The 18477-nt window shown below is 45.0% G+C and overlaps 1 long non-coding RNA gene across 1 annotated transcript; it reads right to left on the bottom strand.

Annotated features, from left to right (window-relative positions):
* Window positions 1–484: 484 nt before the first annotated feature.
* Window positions 485–14267, bottom strand: LOC128121544 (uncharacterized). The gene is made up of 3 exons (XR_008222214.1): window positions 14173–14267; window positions 13823–14022; window positions 485–1037 (listed from the first exon to the last, which is right to left on the bottom strand). It is a non-coding gene; the product is annotated as an uncharacterized LOC128121544 (long non-coding RNA).
* Between the last annotated feature and the right edge of the window lie 4210 nt (window positions 14268–18477).

The following is an 18477-nucleotide window of genomic DNA, read 5'->3' on the forward strand; positions in this document are numbered from 1 at the left end:
AGGAATTCTCAGGGGAAAAAAAGAACAGCTTTCCTAAATCAAATATGATAGGAGAAAAAAAAGATTAAATCAGTGGAAATGAAAACCAAGGTGAAGAAAAATTACTCAGGGTAAAGGGAAGAGGTCAAGCATGGTGGCATGGTGTCAGGAGGCAGGGGCAGGAGGATGGAGAGGTTGAGGCCAGCTACACTGTAAGTGTGTGTGTGTGTGTGTGTGTGTGTGTGTGTGTGTGTGTGTGTGTGTGTGAAAGAGAGAGAGAGAGAGAGAGAGAGAGAGAGAGAGAGAGAGAGAGAGAGAGAATTGGACTTGTTCATGAAAGCATTCAAATTATAGATTATAGGAATTCAAAACAGCATAGAGAAGATAGATATTAAAAATAAATCAATGCATAATCCAAGGAAATCCCACCCCCAGTCTTAAACAAATGAGTTTCTAGGCTAAAAAGACCCACTGAATGCCCAGAATAATTAATGAAGAAAAACAATCCTGTAAAACGAAGGTTTATTCCTATGGCATTTTAGTATTAGTAATGAAGAGAACAGACTAGAGATTCCAGAGCAAATAAGCAGGTTTCATGCAAAAGAAGGAGACGAGCAGAAGCCCTTCCAACAACACTGAAGTCAGAATGGCCAGCGACTTCCAACTCAGAATCCCCTCCTCACCCAAACTCTCAATTCAGTGTGAGCGTAGAATGGCAACGTCTTCAGAGATGAGTGGTCTCAAATTTTGTCTTGCTGCGACTCTGTCTCAGGAAGCTACTGTGATGATACCATCTATTCAACCAAAGAAAAATAGAAGGCATAGTCCGTGGGGAAGAAGAGCCCACATCAGAGGGCAGGCATGGTTCCTGGAAAAGAAGACTCTGGTCAGATGGCAGGAGAGCTCTCAAGCCAGGAGCTATGCAGCAGGTCTCGGAGCAGCAACCCAAACTGGCCCAGCCATAAGATCCAGAGCTGTCTCCTCAAGAAAAGGAAATGGCCACAATACTGAAGGCATCGCAGCATTTCAGAGACTTGAGAGCACATCACACACTCAACCTAGGGAGAGTTTGGGAATATATTAGTGTCAAGTATATAGAAAGCTAAGCAAATAAACAAAATCAAAATGATTTTCAACCTTAGGAAGAAAATTTAGCAAGAAAAGAAAAATAATCACTATACAATCGTGAAGTATTTGGCTGTGAAGTATGTTTATGTATTCTTGTTAAGGTAAATATTGAATGTTGATCTAATGAGAATTATGATCTAATTATACTGGGGAAACTTCAGGCTGAGCAGGGACAAGAGATGTGTGTGGTGAGGTCCCGAGTTTTGGCGAGGCAGTGATAAATCCTCCTTTTCCACCTGGGAAACGAAGAAATGCCTAAAATAAGGAAATCTAAGAAATTGGAAACATTGGAAAATTAAGAAACAGAAGCCCACCCTGCAACATTTGGGCATTGTGATATACTGTAATCCCAGAACTCGGGAGCTGAGGCAAAAGGGTTAGGAGTTCAAGGCCAGCCTGTGCTTCATAGTGAGACCCTGTTAAAAGAGGTGGGAAGGGGGAAGGAAGGAAGGAAGGAAGGAAGGAAGGAAGGAAGGAAGGAAGGAAGGAAGGAAGGAAGGAAGGAAGGAAGGAAGGGGAGGAGGGAGGAAGGGATGGAGGGAGGGAGGAAGAAGGAAAGGAATTCATTAGAAAGAGTTGAGTAGGTCATCCTGAGGAGTGGAGGAGTAGGTATTGAGGTGGGAGTTGGAAGGATTACTGTCTTCCTTATCAATATTTGCAGAACTCTTGGTGTCCTTAAACTACATTAATGAAAGGTTCTGATTTTTTAAAAAAAAGCAGCAAAGGCCAAGAGTGCAATGACTTGGATCAGTGTCCCCAGAGGGCCCATGTGTTAAAAGCTCCATGGCTGCGTTGGGAGGTGGGGCCTGTCAAAGGTGGGGCCAAGGTGGAAGTCTTCTGGTCATATGGGGATGTGCTTCTGAAGGGGATACCGGGACCCTAGCCCCTTCTTCTCTCTCATTCTGACCATTGGATGAGCAGGCTTCCTCTGTCGTGAGTTCCCATCGTATGTCATGTTTTTATGGGTATGGAAGCAAAGGGCACACTGAACATGGACTGAAGAATGTTGGTCTGATTGGATGTTTCACGAAACAAATGAGTTTAATATACACACACAACTTATTTACCGTAGGTTCTAGTTTTCTTTTCTGTCGCTGTGATAAACATCATAACCAAAAGCGACTTGAAAAGGCAAGGCCTTATTTCTGCTTACAGGTTACAATTTACTATAAAAGGAAGCCGAGGCAGGCGCAGAAGCAGAAGTCGAAGCAGAGACCATAGGGAGACACTGCTTACTGGCTTGCTCAACTTTTCTCCCTCCTTCCTTCCTTCCCCCTTCCCACCTCTTTTAACAGGGTCTCACTATGAAGCACAGGCTGGCCTTGAACTCCTAACCCTTCTGCCTCAGCTCCCGAGTTCTGGGATTACAGTATATCACAATGTCCAAATGTTGCAGGGTGGGCTTCTGTTTCTTAATTTTCCAATGTTTCCAACTTCTTACCTTCACCCACAAGTGTTGGGGTTACAGGCACCTACTGCCACACCCAGCTTTTATGTGGGTGCTCTGGATCCAAACTCAGGTCCACATGCTTCTGCAGTAGGCACTCTCCGCACTGAGCCATCTCCTCACTTTTTGTGGAATATTACTACAGTTAAAAGAAGAACAAATGTGGATTTGGAAAAAGTGAACTTTTTTTTTTTTTTTTTTAAGACAGGTTCTCATTGTGTGGCTCTGACTGGCCTTGAACTCACAGAGATCTGCCTGCCTCTGTCTCCCTGTGTTGGGATTAAAGACATGTCATCAGGTCACGCCAAGATAGATCTTTATGCCAAAGACTGTTGTAAGGTTGTCACGGGGAAAATGGTGACTGTGACAGGGAGACAGCTCTGACCCTCACAGCAGCAACTGGCTTACACTTCGGGCAAAAAGGGCCTTTCTTTTATGGAGGAGCAAGGAGTGCTAAAAGGAGCAGGTGTGAGGAACTGGGGTGGATGATATGGCCTCCTGAGTGTCTGTAAATAAAAGGTTTAACTTGGGCTAGCCTGTGCTCTGGGATGCTGTGATCTGGCTTGGACAGAGGGTTGGCAACACTCTGGAGACCTGAGAAAAAGGAGAATCTTAACTGAAATTTGGTTAAGAAAATAGGCTGTTCTAGCCGGGCGGTGGTGGCACACGCCTTCAATCCCAGCACTCGAGAGGCAGAGGCAGGCAGATCTCTGAGTTCCAGGCCAGCCTGGTCTACAAAGTGAGTTCCAGGACAGCTGCTACACAGAGAAACCCTGTCTCAAAAAAAACAAAAATAAATAAAAAAATAAATAAATAAAATATCCTGTTCTTACTGATCACTGGGGACAAGAAGTTGAACTACTCATAAGACAGGCTAATGTAAGGGGTGTTTGGAGGGTCTGTGCCTTCCTTGGCACAGGTGAACAAGGGCACACAGTGTGCTGGCTGGTCTTATATGAACTTGACACAAGCTAGAGTCATCTGAAAGGAGAAAATGCCTCCATAAGGTCTGGCCATAGGACATTTTCTTAATTAGTGATTGATGAGGGAGGGCTCAGCCCATTGTGTGTGGTGCCACCCTGGGCTAGTGGTCCTGGGTTCTGTGAGAAAGCAAACTGAGCAAGCCATGGGGAGCAAGCCAGTAAGCAGCATCCTCTGTGGCCTCTGCATCAGCTCCTGCCTCCAGGTTCCTACCCTGTTTGAGTTCCTGCCCTGACTTCCTTCAATGATGAACAATGATGTGGAAGTATAAGCCAAATAAACCCTGTCCTCCCCAAGTTGCTTTGGTCATGGTGTTTCATCACAGCAATAGTAACTCTATCTAGGGTAGACAGGAATCTTCTAAATTACACGATGCTTTAGATAGGAAAGGATGATACTGTGTAGTAACTTGCTTTGGTTTAATTTTCAACATAAAATCCAAACCCACACTTCCTTTTATGTATTTACTATGGTACATATGGGCCCTATTTTAAGTGGATTCACTTTCAGGAATGCTGTTCATGGATCAGTTATCCTCAGATAAGAGGAACCTTCTGGGTAGCTTAAAGTTCAGACTTACAGGTAACAAACCCACCATTAGTGTGACATTACTTCATAGTTTCATACCTTATCTTAAGATTGAGTGATAAACCTACCTTTGACTGATTACTTTCAATTTCCCTTGAAGGTCTTTACTAAAAGGATCCCCTTAGAAATAGCCATTTCTGTCCAATGGCTTTATATATCCCCTCCGGCATGTTGAAGGTGTCCCTGGAGATAATGAACTCCATTTGCAAAGGCAGACCATAAAAGAGTGATGTGATTTATTTAGGCCTTGACAATGTCCAGAGGGAAAGGCTGCCGGTCAACTGCCACACACAGCCACAGAAAAAATCTAAAAAATTCTCTCTGGAGTACCTAGCTCAGAGCTGTGCTCTGATGACTCTAGGAGAAAATTAATTCTAAATGTCCTCTTAATTGCTAAATTGATTAATAACCTTAAGTCTTTCTGAGCATGATTACATATCAGGGCCCAACATCCCCTGAGTGTACTTCTGGGCACGTCAATCAAAAGGAATCACATCTCCATTCAAAGGCCTCCTCACTCGGTGATGAAAACAAGCATGTCCTTTGCTGGGCTCTGTGAATCAAAAACAGCCATCTTCCTTTTGTTCATGCAATAGCTCTAGTCCACACGAACCTGCAAGGTTGTTATTACCCTCTTTTTACACATGAAAGAAAGGATAAATGATTTTGCCAAGGCCATACAACCATAAGAGTACCACATGGTTTATATGTTGAGAGTACCATAAGGTTCACATCCTTTTCCTAGAGTTAAGCTACCTCAGACTTTATGCATCAATTAGGTTTATAATTTGAGTTACTTAGCTTGTCACCAAATTCCCATGGTCTTAGCCAGCTGTGGAGAACTAGACAATAGGTAGTTCAAGATCCAGCTCTCAAGAGAGTATCAAGTCTCAGACATTCTCTTCTAGTTAAAGGAAGATCAGACACTTTTCATAATGCCAAACACAAACTCCCTTTTGCTGAGGAAGATCTTGAGATTTTGGACCTTCTCATTCTCTGCTTCTGGAGTCTGGGATTACAGGTGTGTATCAATATACCCTGCTTAGGCAGTGCTGGGATTCCAGCCTACAGCTTTGTGAGTGTTAGCGTGTTGCATAAGCACTCTGCCAACTGAGCTATGCACTGTAGCAAGCTTTGTTGTCAGCTGCCAGCTCCCCAATAATGACAGGGCGACTTCTTATCAACCATGAAAGCTTGGCCTTAGCTTAGGCTTGTCCCACTAGCTCTCATAACTTAAATTAACCCATTTATATGAATCTACATTTTGACTCATGACTTTTTACCTTTCTTTCATTCTCTATATTCGACTCCCTCCATATCTCATTGGTGTCCGATGCAGGCCTAGATTCATCTACTTTCTTCCTCAACCTTATACACTTTATACCTCTTTTTTGAGTTTCTTTTTTGTATTTGTTAACAGTGAAAATTGTAACTATACCTATCTCATCTTCAACTCCATCAGAGACCCAAGAAGGATATAATATTACCTGAGTAAACAGTAAGTGCCGAGCAAACAACTTCCAAAACTATAGAAATGACAGAAGCAGCTGGCTGCCTAGACAGTCACCAAAGTTTCCTCTGTAATATTGTGGCATCCATCTTTGGCCTACAGGCCTAGAATATCTGACAGACTTTTCTGTGAAGCAAAAATTTTGAAGGACTGTCCTACCTTGTCCTGGCAATGTTTGGCAGTCACCTGCTGTGGGATGTTCTGTATGGCAAATGTGTTGCTGATTGGTCAATAAATAAAACACTGATTGGCCATTGGCTAGGCAGGAAGTGTAGGCGGGACAAGGAGGAGAATAAAGCTGGGAAGTGGAAGGCTGAGTCAGAGAGACACTGCCAGCTGCCACGATGACAAACAGCATGTGAAGATGCCGGTAAGCCATGAGCCACGTGGCAAGGTACAGATTAATGGAAATGGATTAATTTAAGCTGTAAGAACAGTTAGCAAGAAGTCTGCCACGGCCATACAGTTTGTAACCAATATAAGTCTCTGTGTTTACTTGGTCGGGTTTGAGCGGCTGTGGGACTGGCGGGTGAGAGAGATTTGTCCTGACTGTGGGCCAGGCAGGAGAACTCCAGCTACAGTCACGTTCATGTCCTGCTTGTTCAGTTTGGACAGCAACTGTCAGCAGTTGAGGCTAGGGCAGTTTCTTGACCAGTGGCTAACTCCACATGGAGGTTCTCTGATGGTCATCATCTTTTTTTTTTAAGTAAATTGGTGCTGCCAGGAGCAGACATGTCTCAGAGTCATATTCTGTAGGTCTCTGAAGTGTTTGAAGACCACCTATCTATCTAAAATATATCTCTGTTTTACCTTGAAAACATACCTAACATAACTACAAGTTTGATTATTATAGATGACTAACTACTAACCTGTTTTTCTTAATTATATACATTTTTAAATGATCTGCATAGATACAATACCTTAAACAAGAATAGAAACATATATAGTATAACAAAAATAACCTTACATTAGACATTTGTGTCAATATACAAAATCCATACCAATATAAACTATTTGAGATTAATAGTTTTTTTTAGTTTAAAGCAGATTCAATAATCTACCCATTATCCTATCCTTTCTGTATCCCCCCTCCCCTTCTTTTGAGAAAGAGATTTCTGAATCCTACCTCCCTTGCTTATTTTCCTCCCTTACCATGACCAGCAACAATTAGCAACCAACCACCCTCATTGGTGGCAAACATTCACAACCCACCAAATGACCAAAAGCCACCTGCCCCACCTCTTGGGAATGTGGGTGTTGTGTTCTCTAGACTGTTTTTTGTTGTCTGGATGTGGTGATATTGTGTTCCCCAAAATATTGTGCACCCTAATAAACTTATCTGGGGTCAGAGAACAGAACAGCCACTAGATACAGAGGCCAGAAAATGGTGGCACACACACCTTTAATCCTAGCATTCCGAAGGTCTCAGAGATCTGTCTGGATCTCTGTGAGTTCAAAGCCACACTGGAAACAGCCAGGCATGGTGACACATGCCTTTAATCTCAGAAAGTAATGGCAGGAAGCAGAAAGGTATATAAGGCGTGAGGACCAGGAACTGGAGCTGCTTAAACTTTTAGGCTTTTGAGCAACAGTTCAGCTGAGATTCATTCTGGAGGCTTCCAGTCTGAGGAAACAGGATCAGCTGAGGAATTGGCAAGGTGAGGTGGCTGTGGCTTGTCCTGCTTCTCTGATCTTCCAGCATTCACTCAGGTAACTGGCACTAGGTTTGTTTTTATCAATAAGACCTTTTAAGATTCATGCTACATCTGGGGGCAATGACATCTTTAGGGGACCCTGCGAAAATTGGGATAATATTCAAGTCCTGGGAGAACTAGCTGTATTATTTGTTGCCAGTCTCTGTATAATAGGCAGGGCTTATCTGAAGTCCTGGCTGGAGTAGTACATGAGGCTGGACAATCATAGCTAGTAGCTTTGAAAATGTTCTGGAGGTAGATTTTGAGGAAACTGTAGCAGAGGCATTCTGAGAGGCTGGATCACCTGGGTTACTTGTCTTTGTTGGTGTTTGGTCCTTTTATTCTTTCTGAAAACACACAAACTTTTAAAGGTAACATACATATCTGTATTAACACAAGTATGGAACGTGTAGTATGCATAAGTCAGTTAAAGATGATTTCTTTTGTTTTATGTTTGAGCAGGTAAAAGGCATCTGTCAACTTTATAAGTCTGTTTGGACTGTATAACCCAATCTCTATCCATGCCATGTGAAAGGATGGCATGTAATAATAGATCATGAGGACTCTGTAGCCTACAAGATTTACCATGTCTCACCTAGTCTCAGAGCTGTTCCCATGTCAAGGGATCAGCTTATATATCACCCATCCTGTAGTCTTTCTTGGCTTTTCCCCTCACGTCTGCAGCCAATATCCTCAGGAGGTTCCTCCCAGTCAAATCTGACCTTTATTAATTTTGAAGAGAACCATAACTTTTTGTTTCCTGGGGAAACAAAGGCATAACCTCTCCCCTAACACATTTTCTGGCCTTTATTTTGAAATTAAGATATTTTAAAAACATATTGGTTGGTTTAATTTAGCAGTTTCCATAACCCGATGTGTCTCAGTAGTTGTTTTTCATACATTAGCATTAAAAAATTCAAAGTCAACAAAGCACCATATAGGATCCAGATACCCTATGTATTTCCCATCTTTATGTGGCTTATTCCTTTTATATTATTTTTTTAAAAACTTTAATTTTTAAACTATTTTTTTTCTGTGACTGTCTCTATCCATTTTCTTTTCTTTTAACATCTAGGCACATTTTAAAACAGACTATACCTGTTCAAAGGTTTTCTCAGTTAGGACCTGACTTTACTAAGCTCCTGTAGTCTCAAACTTGTGGCATTCTCTGACATGTGAGGAAAACCTTAAACTGCTAGGCTACTGCTGCATAGCTCTGGTATCTGGCTCTTCCCACTCAGTTCCCTGAGAGCCTAACCACATGTCAGTGGTTACACTGGCTGCATGCTGCTTGAGTACTCTTCTGCACAGCAGAGCCTCTTAAAAGAGCAGATCCTCCATAGGCTGTGAGCAGTGGGCTCCATGATGTGCCACACATTGGGTGCCATTTGTAGCAGGCTTTGTTGTCAGCTGCCAGCTCACAAATAATGTGACACGGAGATTTCTTATCAACTATGAAAGCTTAGCCTTACCTTAGGTTTTTCCCACCAGCTCTCAGAACTTAAATTAACTCATTTATATTAATTTATACTTTGTCTCATGGCTTTTTACAGTTCTTTCATTCTGTATATCCAACTCCCTCCATGTCTCGTTGATGTCTGATGCAGGCCTAGATTCATCTCCTACTTCCTTTTCTCTGCCTGGAAGTCCCACCTATACCTCTTGCCTGGCTCTTGGCCTTTCAGCTCTTTATTAAATCAATCACAGTAATATATCTTTACACAGTGTATAAATATCCCACAACAATGTACCCAGTTCCCAAAACTTCATCCTTTTTATTTAATCTGTTATTTAACTATTCACACTACTATATTTCCACTAATTGCTACGAATTGGCCTTGCTAAGCAGCTGGCTCTTTATTTTCTCAGTCCTGGGGATCAAACCCAGGGCCACGGGCATGCTGCACCAGTGCTCTACCCCAGAGCCCTTCAACCACTTTTCTCTAGCTTTCCCCTTACCCATTTTGGGGGCCACATTGGATAACATGGAGTATCTTTCCTGTTACAGAAATCAAATGGTATAGAATGAGATTGTGGTTGTGTCTTCCTTGTCCATGCTTTGACCTAGGAAGCAGTTAGAGTTTTCAAAAGTCATGCGATTATTGATCTCTTGTTTACTTTCAGTATCCAGTACAAGGCTGAGAGTTTGCTTGCTTGTTTGTTTTTCTGTTTTGTTTTGTTTTGGTTTTGTTTTTTTCCGAGACAGGGTTTTCTGTGTAACAGCCCTGGGTGTCCTGGAACTCACTCTGTAGAACAGGCTGGCCTTGAACTCATAGAGCTCCACCTGCCTCTGTCCCCTGAGTGCTGGGATTAAAGGCATGGGCCACCACTGCCCGGCTAAGGTTGAGGTTTTAATATCCCTTATTTGGCCTTGACTTGATAGATATGAAAAGAGTACAGACCCCTGGATGCTGATGTTCAAGCAAAAACCTGTGTTTTGATAACATCTCAAGATTCACTGTAGACAGGGATTATTTTCTGACCAAAGTGACATTATAAACATTTAAAATTTTAAAACAATATAGATATCATAGTTAGACCATTCTGATTCCTTTAATTATGTTTTTATATTTTCATGATTTCCCTATTAGACACCCCTGCTCAGAAAAAACAACAATAACAACAACAAAAAACCAAGATGGACCAGTTCCTCAGGAAAAATTCTTTCTTTCTCTGCAAGTACCTCTCTAGCCTTTCTTCATGCTGAAGTGCAACAGCCTCCACACAGCTGAGAGTTCTGGTCAGTTACCTAAAAATCATCAAAAATGCTGCCTGCTCATCTGCTTTCCAAACGGACCTCTTCCCTTTCATCAATAAAGAATACCAGTATCCCAGGATCTCTCAATGGAATATAATATTGATACATCTGTTCATCAGCAGCTACCAAAAGTAGTACTTGTGAGAGGTTATTTGAAGAACGTGGGACTTATCCATTTTATCAAATTTTTAAACTGCTATCATGTGAGGTAGATGCCCAGTTCTATTCTAAGTTGTATCAACCACTGTATTTGAGACATTTCAAAGCAAACTTGGTACAGAAATGGAGCAAGTCCTGAATCTGCACAAAGGACTGAGGTTTCTTTTAGGAAACAATCCCAAGTGTAGTCGGGCGGTGGTGGCGCACGCCTTTAATCCCAGCACTCGGGAGGCAGAGCCAGGCGGATCTCTGTGAGTTCGAGGCCAGCCTGGTCTCCAAAGCGAGTTCCAGGAAAGGCACAAAGCTACACAGAGAAACCCTGTCTCGAAAAACAAACAAAAAAAAAAAAAACCAAGCGTAGTCAAAAGGCGTTGTGAGAGGGGAAGAGGCAAGAGTATGTCTAAATATAGCTTGTTGAACAGAAGCAAGGATATTGTGCAGAATATTCTTTGGGTTTGTTCCCTCCAAAGAAGGAAGAAAGAAAGTGTCACATAAAAATCAAGAGCTGATCATTAAAATCATGATCAACTAGGCTGGGCAGTGGTGGCACACGCCTTTAATCCCAACACTCGAGAGGCAGAGGTAGGCGGATCTTTGTGAGTTCGAGGCCAGCCTGGTCTACAGAGCAAGATCCAGGAAAGGTGCAAAGCTACACAGAGAAACCCTGTCTCGAAAAACCAAAAAAAAAAAAAAAAAAAAAAAAAAATCATGATCAACTAAAGAATCAAAGAATAAATAAAATATTTTAAAAAGAATAAAATCTTGACCAGTTGATCAGGGTGGTGTGCACCTGTACTCCTAGCTACTCAGGCTGAGGCAGAGGGTTTATTGGAGCCCAAGAATTTGAGACTGTATTGAGCTACATACTGAGAACACTCCCCCACCCCTAACACACACATACTTCAACATGAACAAACAAAACCCACCATCACTATAGAGACACGGGACTGTATGTATGTGGAGAGAAGCGTTTTCTCCATTTTAGCTGGGAACCCAGTGGGATGTTCTGAGTGACTGTGAGAATTCCACAGTCTGAACTGTGAGGGAAAGGGTGACCATGATGCTGATCTCTTTTGCTTTTACCCTGTGAGGATGCCAATGCCAGGAAGAAGAGGCAATTGACCTGAAAGTTAGGACAAGTTATTTAAGGCAGCTATCAGGGCCCGGTGAACGTGACAGGGTGGCTGGCTGGGCTGCCCAGTGAACACACTCCCTGGGTTCTCCCAGGTGTAATTATGGATGGGTTTCACAGAGAACCTAGTGTTCTACTTCAGCAAGTTTGGGCAACAGCTAGGAGTGTGTGGAGTGATATCTGATGTGACCAGAACGGAACAGCTCAGTTGATACTGTCTGCCTCCCTGCCTCCCAGTGGACTGCACTCGTTCATAGGATGCTAGGTGACATCTGTCTGCAGGCACCTGCATCTCTGGTCCACACACGGCTCTGCCTGCTGGAGCCTGTGCGGCCTGCATACTTGGTAAACTGGAGATATTGGTAAACCGGAAGTATCGGCAAACCAATGCTTATGAAAGTGGATCCCCATCAAAGACTGATGTGGAATTGGTTAGCTCTCAACCAAGACTGACAGAAATGGGGCATGTGAACACCCCAGCTTGCTCTCCTGGGTTGATCTTGAATCTGTTCTGGCACTCCCAGAATTTCCCAACACGAGTAGGCACTGGTTTCCCTTAGCACTAAGTAGCCTGATACCGCTGTTGTAGGGGCTTGTTTTCTTCTTCCACCTTGACTGTCTACTCTTCTACACATTTACTGGGGTTGGATCCCAAGCAGACAACTAATACCTCTATCTTTTCCCCAAGGCCTGCTTTTGGGGCAACCCCAAACTAAGATGGGTGGAGTATGCTTGACTGAACTAAGGCAGCGTAAGGCCACTCTTTTGAGTTCTGTTATTTTGCTCCCTCACATGAAATGTTTTTACTGAGTTTTTTTTTTTAATGTTAATTCCTTTAATTCCCCCCCCCCCCCCCCCGCAACCCCACAGTAAACCACAGGAGTCTTGTTGCTGTAGGTAGTGACCCAAAGACATGGCCAATTCCATCACTCAGTTCATTGTGAAACTTTTCTTCTAAAATGTACAGCTAGAAAAAAAATTAGCCTAATCCCCAAAATTGGCATATTTTTTTTTCTGTACCCAGGTAAAAAGAATGAGATACATGAGTGCTTTCTCTTTTTTTCCTCTGTCTGTCTCTTGCTCCTTCCTCCCCTCTCCTCTCTCCCCTCCTAACTCTCCCCGTCCTCCCCATCTCCCTAGAGATTTGTCTTCTGAAAAGCCCAGAGGCCAATTGGGAGTCTAAGAAGAGAGAAAAATGCGTTTATCGCTTGCCTGTGTGCGCTTCTCTTCCCTGCTCTCAACTTCACCTCATCATGTCTGTTTGCTCTGGCTTGGTTACTTGTCTCCATTTCTACTGACCCGATTTCATTGTGCACATCTCTTTGCAAGCTGCTGCAAAGCTTCTGTGGAATTAGTAGGCATACAAATGAGGCGCTCAATGGGCCCTCTTGGAGTGAATTAGGTTGGATGCCAAGTCTGAGTGGCAACGTGATGGAAAGGGAGACGCAGGAGCCTTCCCTCTAGAGCATCTTTTTATTCACAGGGCAGTGTCTTTTGAACTTGCTGGGTTGCGTAACAGCTTCTTCAAATGAAGTCTTATATGGAAACACACAGCGAGCAGATTAAAAAAGATGCCGCTGTGGCTGTGATGTTTGAGCTCGACACAGGAGACTCCCCTTCCCACCCACCTTCCTCCTTAGTTCTAGCTCCTAAACCTCTAAAGGGCACAGGAGAAGTACTGCTTTAAAAAACCCCTCAGGGCCTGGGCCTTCAGCACCATGGCAGTTTGGGGGCTACAGCACTGCACAGGACAGTCCTAAAGAGGAATAGTTCATTTGCAGGGTATCTGCCCATGGGCTGTGGGCTGCCCCCCTGTTTACCATATCCCAGGCGCTAACCTGCAGGTCATGAACCAGCCTGGGGCAGGCTCATTCCCCTGCCACCTGTTTGTTGTTCTTATCCGTCCAGGTTCTCTCTGACAGAGTGGACACGTCTCTCACATTCCTCTCTAAGTTGTGGGAAGAACGGGCCAGAGAAGGTTTGGGAGTGAGGTGACAAGCAGGGACCTCAGTGGTGGTGGGTAAACAGGTTTCAGGGGACGCATCTTTTCTGAAGATCCTGTTCTAAGCTTCCACGTTCCAACCTCCAGCCCTGTGCTGTGTGTCTAATAAGGAAACCTCTTTGACCTAGTCAGTTAAAAGTCCCAGCCCTTGCCTCATTACTGCCAAGCCTAGCACTAAAGAGGTGAACGCTAGCGGCTTTCGCCGCCTTCAGCTTGGCAACTGCCCCTCAGGGTCTGTGCCTCAAAGCCCCAGCCTCTCAATGGGTCTGTGTTTTCAATCCTGATTAAACAAAGCCCAGCGGTCTCCCTCCTGGGCTGAGAGCTCCATTCTCATCTTTCCATGGGGATTAGAGGCTGGCCTCTTGTTTGGGTGTCACTCTGCCTTTGAACTGCTGTGGCTTCGTCTGCTTTCAGGCTCAGCTTCCTGCCAGGAAGTGGATTTACCTGATTTGTTGTTACTCTCTCTGCAGGATGATGAGAGTCTCAATCTTCACTACTCGCTCCTTTTCCTTTCTCCACAGCCAGCATTCCCAGCTACCTTCTGCTCCTTATTCCGACAAAAGTGAGGACTTCATAGATAGGAGAGTGTCACTGATCAGGCTCAGGCTGGGAGTGTGGAGGCACGGGAGGTGGGGTTGCCACGGCTGCAGGAGAAGAAGATGCTGACTTAAGGGGGAGGCTGTGTTTTTCCTCCTCAGGGCTCAGAAAGCCATGGAGCAATTATTGAAAGTTCCAGAAAATGAAAACGGGATATTATAAGACAGATCTGAATGCAAGTCTAAGGCCCGTCTTACCTTGTTGCTTTAAATGTGTGCTTTTATCATTAGTGATAGAAGAATCCCAGATACAGCTCGCTCGCGCTCTCTCTCTCTCTCTCTCTCTCTCTCTCTCTCTCTCTCTCTCTCTCTCTGTGTGTGGATGCACGCGTGCGCGCACACCCATGCACTTCTACATGGATGGTAACACAGGGACAGGAAGGAGGCTGAGCTTCAAGGATCAGGTACACTAACATCTAGTGGATGGAAGAGACATGACTCTTCTCAGAGGCTGCTGAGCGAGTGGACAGAAGCACCGAGAGAAATACCAGAGTATAATTAGGTGGACATCATAGCTAGTGCACAGACAGCATTTTCCAGCGGCTTCCATTATCATTATCATCCTATATTTTCTAACAACTGGGGATGATGAGTTCTGGTGAGGGTCCACAATGGCTCAGAGTTCGGCAAATCCACTCAGGCCTTATCTGTGCAGAGTCATTCTTGTATACCTTTATAGATCTCAGAAAGTGAAGCTACAAGGCTGCTAGCTAACCCAAGGAGAGATGCTGTCTTTGGGTCACACACACACACACACACACACACACACACACACACACACACACACACACGTGCTGTTTCCACATTGTTGGGTGGAACGGAAAAGTGAACCCCCAAATGGGAAGAGTCTGAGGTGAGATTAAGCCAGAGTCAGATGTGTGTGTGAGAGAGAGGCAGGGTAGGGAGGTGAGGATGGGTCAGGCAGCTAGACACTAAGAGCAGGGGACCTGAAGCCGGAGGGACAGCATAAGTGTGCAGACAGAGGCAAGAGAAAGTCCTTGTGGAGCTTTAGCAAAAGCCATCTTCCAGGGCCTGGCTTTCCCAGCGTGTGGGGTTCCTGGGCCCCAAAGGGCACTGGCTGGGGCCCTGTCTGCTGCTCCCCTCACAAAGCCTGGGTTGTGCTCTTGGCCAGGCTGTGCCTCCCCACCACTGAGGTCCTGGCTGAGGCTGCTGCCCTGGGAGCCTCCCTTCCCAGCCAGAGGCCCCAGATTTGTACAAGTGCCAATGGCTAATGAGCAGCTCATTTGAATCCATGCAAAGTACCAGGGAGCAAGGAGACATGCTAATTAAAGTGATTGCTGTTCTTTAATTAAGCAATAATTCTCCCAAAGAGGGCATTATCATGCAAATAGAGCCCTCTCGGGTGAGGTAAGGGCTTTGGGCCACAGCTGAGGTCTGTTAATAAGGCCGCTGAGCTTTAGAGGGCAGGGATCCAGAATACCCCATTGAGCTGGGTGATAGAGCAGGGGAAATAACGTCCCTGCACCAGGCTGTCCTTTGTCTCTCCAGGTTTGGCTGCAGAGATCTGGGAGGCAGGGACCCTGCATCCCCTGCTTTCCCCCTCCTCTCTACTCTTTGCCTTCTCTCCAAGAGACACTTACAGAGCTGTGTGAGGTGGATTTGGAGGAAAATGTCTAGCTTGGCCCTTCATGTAATCAATGCCCCAATTACCAGGGCATCAGAATGGAAAGGTCAAAATGAGATGGGAAAGGTGGCTTAGATGTTCACAAACATACAAGGTACCGTAAGAAGAGGAGACACTTGGAGCTAGTGTAGTAGTAGATAATGAAGAGGCAGACATCAGTCATCCATCTGGGTGAGGCAGACATCAGTCATCCATCTGGGTGAGTGTGTGCAAGCTGCTGCCCCTCGCCACGATTCAGTCTCCTCACCTTTAGAATGGGCTGCTTACAGTTGCTCTGCACTGGTATGGGGTGGGCAAGTGAGCATCAACAGAATAGGCATTGAAAGGAGTGGCTCTCGACCTGGGGTGACACTTTACCCCAGAGGAGGGCTGCCCGGTGAAATATATTCTTATTTGCTGAATTTGACAACCTTAGTCTAAGAATAATGTTTAGAGAACTTTTGTCACAACTGGAGGAATGGGTACTGTTCACATCTGGTGGGTGGAGGCCAGCGATGCTACTGAGCAGTCTACCGCGCACACTATAGCCTTCACAACAAATATTCTGTCCAAAAATGACAATAGTGCTGAGTTGACAGGTTTTTACCTAATGCTGCTTAATAGATCTGAGTTGGATTTAAAAGAGCTACTAAGATGGCTTAGCCAGTAAACACACTCACCACCAAGACTGGTGACCTGATGCTGATCAATGGAGCCCATATGGTAGGAGATTGGACTGCCACAAAGTTGTCATTGTCCTTTGACCTCTACACATGCATCAGAGCATGTGCTCCCCTCCCCCCAACAACATACATGAGCAATCAATAAATGCTCTAAAAAAACCACACTTATAAAGAGACTGTACCTTTTTGTAGCCGAATTATAGTACTGAAGTTCTAAATCCTCTGGGACCAGCTTGAAGGCAATTCTCTTTGCTCAACAAGAAGAGTTTGGATTGTAATTGCGTTTTAATAGCAGAATAGACAGGGCAAAGGTGGTACTGGGAGCCCCACACAAGAAGCAGGACAGAGACAAGCTGGAGGGCTGGAAAGACGGCTCAGCAGTTAAGTGCACGTACTGCTCTTCCAGAGGACCTTGCTTCAGTTCCTAGTACCAGTGACAGGCAACTCACACCAACCTGTAACTCCATTTGACAGGGAACCAACACCTCTGGTCTTTGCAGGCATCTGGACTCACATGTACATACTCACACATAGACACACAGACACACAGGTATACACACACACACACACACACACACACACACACACACACACACACACACACTTAAAAGAGGGAATGCCCAGTCGTGGCGTGGATGTCTCTTGGCCTGTGGGTAAATGTGCACACACAGGAAAAAACAGGAGTGGTCAAACAGCTAACACTTGTATTGGGTTTGGATTCTCGTTCTAATAATACCCCCAAGAGGTGGGTATGGTTCTTAGCTCCAATTTGAAGATAAAGAATTAAGGCACAATGAAGGTTAGTTAAATGACTTGCCCAAAGTCACCTACTGACTTAGGGTTTCTATTGCTGTGATGAAACACCATAACCAAAAGCAAATTGGGGAGAAAAGGGTTTATTAGGTTTATACTTCAGCACTGCTGTTCATCACTGAAGGAAGTCAGGACAGGAACTTAAACAGGGCAGGGTCCTGGAGGCAGGAGCTGATGCAGAGGCCATGGAGGAGTGCTGCTTACTGGCTTGCTTCCCATGACTTGCTCAGCCACCTTCTTATAGAACTCAGGACCAACAGCCCAGTGATGACACCACCCACCATAGGCTGGGCCCTCCCCCATTGATCACCAAATGAGAAAATGCCTTACAGCTGGATCTCAAGGAGGCATTTCCTCAGCTGAGGGGCCTTCCTCTGATGACTCTAGCTTGTATCAAGTTGACATGAAAAACCATCCAGTCCACCTACTGAGTTAAAACCAGGATTTCCATGGAGCCATAGACTTGATGTGTTGTCTTCAGGTAGCATCAAGGTCAGGCTAAAGGGCTCTGTCTCTTCCTAGCTGCTCACTGAATCTCCCAGCTGTTGTCTGCTTTGGGAGACATCCATCCCCGGGACCTTAAGTCTCTCCATGGACAGCTAGAGGACGGAGGCAGAAGGGAGTCACCACTAAGTCTGACCTCATTTGCTTAAGGTTGGCTGGGCTTCTTCACGGCTCCTGCAGTTTCCCTAAGGAGGTTTGGAGCATCTCGAATGGCCGTGGCCTTCCCAGCAGCGCCGCACAGCCTCATGTGCCTCAGGTGGAGCTCCTGCTTGGCTTGGGAGGTGACAAAGGCAAAGTCAACAAACCGAGGGGGAAGCCGAGCCTCCTGCTCCCAGGGTTCTTGGCCCCTTGCAGTTTTCTGTTCAGTCCCTGCAAAATCGATGTTTTCTGTCACACGGAGAGGGAGATAGCATCCCATTAGACGACCAACTTAGCTCTGCCTCTGCCAGGCTCTCACTCTGCATTTGGCAGGGGAAAAGGAGTGTAGGGGGTGGGAAACAGGACCCGGCTCTGTTTGCAAAGCATTTTCATCAGTCAAAAACTGCCAGGCTCGTGCATATTAAATAAACCCTGACTCATGGAGACATATACCTTGCTTGCTTTGCTGATCGGTGGGGCCACGGAGTTACGTTACTTTCCAAGTGACAGCTCTAACATTCTGCAGGCTTTCTCAAAAACTGTTCTGGCTTTTTCTGAACAAAGAACAATCCACAAAAACGCCCATGGTTTGCAATGCATAGGAGTCTGTTTACAGGACCACAGACAGCCCTCTCCTCGGTCAAAAGGGACTCGGTGAGATCATCCGTTTAATTGCCTTCCACCTCCAGGTGGGGCTGGGTGGCCCAAAGGTCTTCCGCCAGAGGGTTTAGAAAGAGCGTG

The sequence above is a fragment of the Peromyscus californicus genome, unplaced genomic scaffold, assembly GCF_007827085.1.
Source record: "Peromyscus californicus insignis strain IS unplaced genomic scaffold, ASM782708v3 Scaffold_11__1_contigs__length_118956290, whole genome shotgun sequence".
Taxonomy (NCBI): Eukaryota; Metazoa; Chordata; class Mammalia; order Rodentia; family Cricetidae; genus Peromyscus; species Peromyscus californicus.